Source organism: Haliotis rubra, unplaced genomic scaffold (assembly GCF_003918875.1).
Source record: "Haliotis rubra isolate DU_JTF1 unplaced genomic scaffold, ASM391887v1 Scf1099, whole genome shotgun sequence".
Taxonomy (NCBI): domain Eukaryota; kingdom Metazoa; phylum Mollusca; class Gastropoda; order Lepetellida; family Haliotidae; genus Haliotis; species Haliotis rubra.
In genome coordinates, this window is record NW_025765002.1 from 206,123 (window position 1) to 210,695 (window position 4,573).

The following is a 4,573-nucleotide window of genomic DNA, read 5'->3' on the forward strand; positions in this document are numbered from 1 at the left end:
AAAGACATGTTTAACACTGGGAGAGCTGAACGCAATTATGAAAGAAAGTGGTTTCAAATAAGCTCCTTCAAATTAATGTGGCATTGTGCATTACATATCGCCCATTGACATGTATCATGTTGGACTTATGTGACCACTCACCAAATTTGTTCTCGTTGGAAACCTAAACGAGGATTTGTTGAAAATCAATGTCCACAACCAGCACGATATATACGTGAGTGTAGATTGACGTAATGTTATTATGCAGGCATCACATATTGCTCCAATATCGGCTGACCGCGAAACCGTACAAAACTTTTAAGACTTTAGCGGCGATATCTGTGACCACGTGACTTTATTACTTTTATGTGTATTTATTCAACTTGCACTTGTTTTAGTATACAAGCAAAGTGATTGCGAACCAGTGATTCTTTCTAAACAATGGTGCAGAACTGCACGTCGGTCAGCAAAGCTGGTAACGCCCTAACATTAGCACTCGTACATTATATAAAAGAATGTGCGCCCTCCAAACGAGTTATACTAATGCTAAGAGACAAGCCCTGGTTGATCAGCGGAATCCGACGAGGATTCCATGTTAGAGAAAGACTAGAAAAAAAACAAAAATTGTACAAGAATCCAAATGACCTTATGAGGTACAAAAACAAAGAGTGGGTGAGTCGTGAGTATGGTTTTACAACGCCTTTGCAATATTCCAGCAATATCACGGCGGGGGGCACAAGAAATGGGCACACATTTTACCCACGTGTGTAATCGAACCGGCAGTCTAAGTAAAAGTAGGCTCAGTATTATTCGTTACACTGCTATACTGAGTCTAACAAAGCCTAGTAGAAGGTCGCGTCAGCAAACCTTTGAGCGACCTATGACCGTCCAATCAAACGCGAGACGGCCGAACGGATTTAACCAAACAGACAACGACTACTTGTTAGGGTTCGGCGGGACTTACAAAACGGTTTTTGAATTTTCTCTTCCCTGGTCGCTGACACTGATCTATCAACAAACAAACGAAAACACAGATATTTGACCTGCAGTATATACGCTTATGGGTTTCAAATGACATGGTTACGATTGGCTTATATTTTCGCAAGATGACATCCTTGAATATTGACAAAAATGCTATTTTCAGCGACTGTTTACTCATTGCGTGCATCACTCGGAAGCGATCGTGCGGAAAATAGCAATCGGAATCGTTCGAGTGTTTGAGGTAAATGTTCAAACGGTATGTGCGAATGTTAACCTTCGCGATTTGGTAAGCTGTGTTCTGATTGGTCAGTCCAAAAGGTTAGCTGACGCGACCTTCTACTAGGTTTTTAGACTCAGTATAGCAGTGTAACAAATAATACTGAGCCTAAGTTTACTTAGACTGTCGAACCAGAGTCTTCGGCGTGACGAGCCAAGCTTTAACCAGGCAACCTCAACCGTCCCCAACAAAACAAAGAAATAACGTTAACAATCTCCGAAAACAAGCAAACGAATTACATTGTAATCTTGATTGCTGTTTATTAACTGTTTCGAAAGAACATTATTTAAACTTGGAATTTGGTACAGTAACGACCACAATGTAACGGTCACTGGTGTTCCTGGGAGACTGTCCATTGAATACATATTTGTTGTTTGCCTGCCACAATCTCTTCTCTTAAACCCATGACCTGTGAAAAGATGCACATCGGTTTGCACACATTATTATATTATGTACATTTGTATATCATCGTCTGAGTACAGGTGAGAATTCCTGAGAGTGAGTGAGTGAGTTTGGTTTTACGCCGCTTTTAGCAATATTCCAGCAATATCACGGCGGGGAACACCAGAAATGGACTTCACACATTGTACCCATGTGGGAAATCGAACTCTGGTCTTCGACGTGACGAGCGATTATAAGTTGTTCACTGGTCATGGTTTGGGGGCCATGGGTTGATGTACCCTCGATGTTTGTTTATGTTCCCTGAGCCCGAAGGCTCAAACATCGAGGGTACATCAACCTATGGGCCCCTGAGGGACCAGTGAACAACGTATTTACCTTACCGAACACCTCAATGGTAATTTTGAACTGTTTGAAGCACGGGTATAGTATGGAGTACCAGACTACAAGACGACAAGAAAAACTATTTTGAGTTATCTCCCTTCCATCGACTTGCATTCGCAAAACATCGGTAATTTACGTGCATCATACGCGATTCAATGTTATTCGAGATAAAGAATTACTGCTACGAAGTACCAAATGAGTTCGGCATTCCCAGCGGGGTACATAGAAAATGTTACTGGCTTATAAGCTGGGTACATTGCAAATAATAGAAGAGCGCTCAGCCAATCAGAAAACGACATTTATGTTTGAGGCAAGATAATGCGAAATCACCCGTTTGATAAAGCTAGTTATCCAGATAACATTTATCATCGCCTTTTCATTGTTCGTTCATTAGCCCCCCATTGTGTTTATTGTTCATTTTGTCTTCTGTTAAGCACGAATTTCGACACCAGTGGAAATTGGCACATCATTCGTCATTTTAAAATGTGTCTTTTAAAATCTTAATAAAGTTTTCTAAGCAAGGAATTATTTTTTTCAGGGTGCAAATATAGATGTGTCTTTCAGCAGAAAGTATTGTATGACAAAATAGTGGGTTAGTACTTAGAGTACCAAATCAAACGTGCAATTTTGTCAATTGCAATTCCTGTATGTTTTGATTGATTCGAATTTGAAGTTCATCCCTTAAAATGTTTGTTTCCTGACATTCCCAATATATATGACATCTGTTTTCATCTGATTCATTACAGAAAGTACAAATTAAATTGTCAACCAATTTCATCTTTAAAAGTTCCTTTTTGGTATTGACAATTCCATGCAAACATTTATTTATTTTCCCATTGATGGCAGATATGTGGTAAAACATTATCAGATAGCAATTTATCATAAAATTTTCTTGAACCTTTAGCTGAAGTCTTGAAATCCTTTTGTAAAGAGTTTATATTAAGGTTATTTGTATACATATATCTGTAACCTTTTAAGGTCTTTTTCCATGATTCAGGTAAAATATGTAAAATATATTCAAGATCTAAATATGTACCCCTTATCCCATATGTATTTCGCAAATCTTCAAAAGATACCAAACCTTGTTCATCATACATGTCCTAAATAGTTAAATTTCCTTTGTTAGCCCAGTGTCTGATAAAGTGGTTTGGGTTTTTAAAGTTATGATTGAGCCATATGGGTTAGGATAAGATTTCATTTATGTTATCATCTTCAATAGTGTTTTTAGTATAGTATAATTTCCATGCCTTCAAGACATCCCTCCAAAAAGGGTTTTCAATTTCAACAATATTCTCAAAATTTGCGCTATACTTCTATTTCTTTTAATGGAAACTTGTATGGGTTACTTACATTTTCTTTTCAGACATATAGTCTGAGCATGGATAGTTTCATGGCATTAACAAAGGATTTGATATCGATCATGCGAAAAACCCCTTCCTTATAATCTCTTTTCAAAATGCTCCGTTTGATTTTGTCAATTCTATTATCCCAAATAAATCTGAAAAATATTCTCTCTAGAGAAGTAATAAATAATAATAACATAGAGAATTCATTTATCATTATCATTAATTCTGTACCCGTGATGGTCCGGGTTAGAATGAACCTTCAGTAACCCATGCTTATTGTAGAAGCCGACTAACGGGATCGGGTGGTCTGGGCCCCGTTTCACAAAGCTCTCGTAAGCCTAAAATCTCGTAACTTTTCTCGTCGCACAATCTTACGATTTTATGGGCGTTTCACGAAACTCTCGTAGGCTTACGATACCTTAAATTTACAATAAAGGTTACGGTAAATATTTGCTCCGTAAATGAGCTTTATTCTCGTAAGTCAAAAACAAAATGGCGTATTATATGTTGTGTTTTAGCATTGCGTTTAAATTTAATAAAGCTGAAATCAGAAAAAGCCTACGAACGAAAGATCGACTCGATCATCACTTACTTTTCAGCGATCTCATTCCAGAGACGCTTTTTGCCAGCAGCTGTGATGACTGCTGAAAATCTACCAAATAGATAGCTGCTGTTGTGGGCCACTTCGGATGTTAAAATGTCCAATTCAAAGGACGAGAAATTCGTTTTTCTAACCCTTCCCTTTGACTTCAAGTCCTCCATTGTACGTCGGGTTGTCGTCTGTTTTTACACAAAGGGACGTAACTCGTAATCCATGTTCTTTTCAAGTCTTCTCAGCAAAAGAGTTCGCAATACGATAACAAAAGTTACCGTAAGTTTTCTCGTAACAACGAGAGTACCAAGATACTTTCGTGAAACGCCCTTAGCGTGGTATCGTAAGATATATCGTAGGTGTTACGAGATCTTAGGCTTACGAGAGTTTTGTGAAACGGGGCCCAGGCTCGCTGGCTTGGTTGACACATGTCATCGGTTCTCCCTTGCGCAGATCGATGCTCATGCTGTTGATCACTGGATTGTCCGGTCCAGACTCGATTATTTACAGACCGCCGCCGTATATCTGGAATATTGCTTAGTGCGGCGTAAAACTCACTCACTCACTCACTCATTAATTCTGTATAGACACATACATTGTGTGCGACAAGCATAT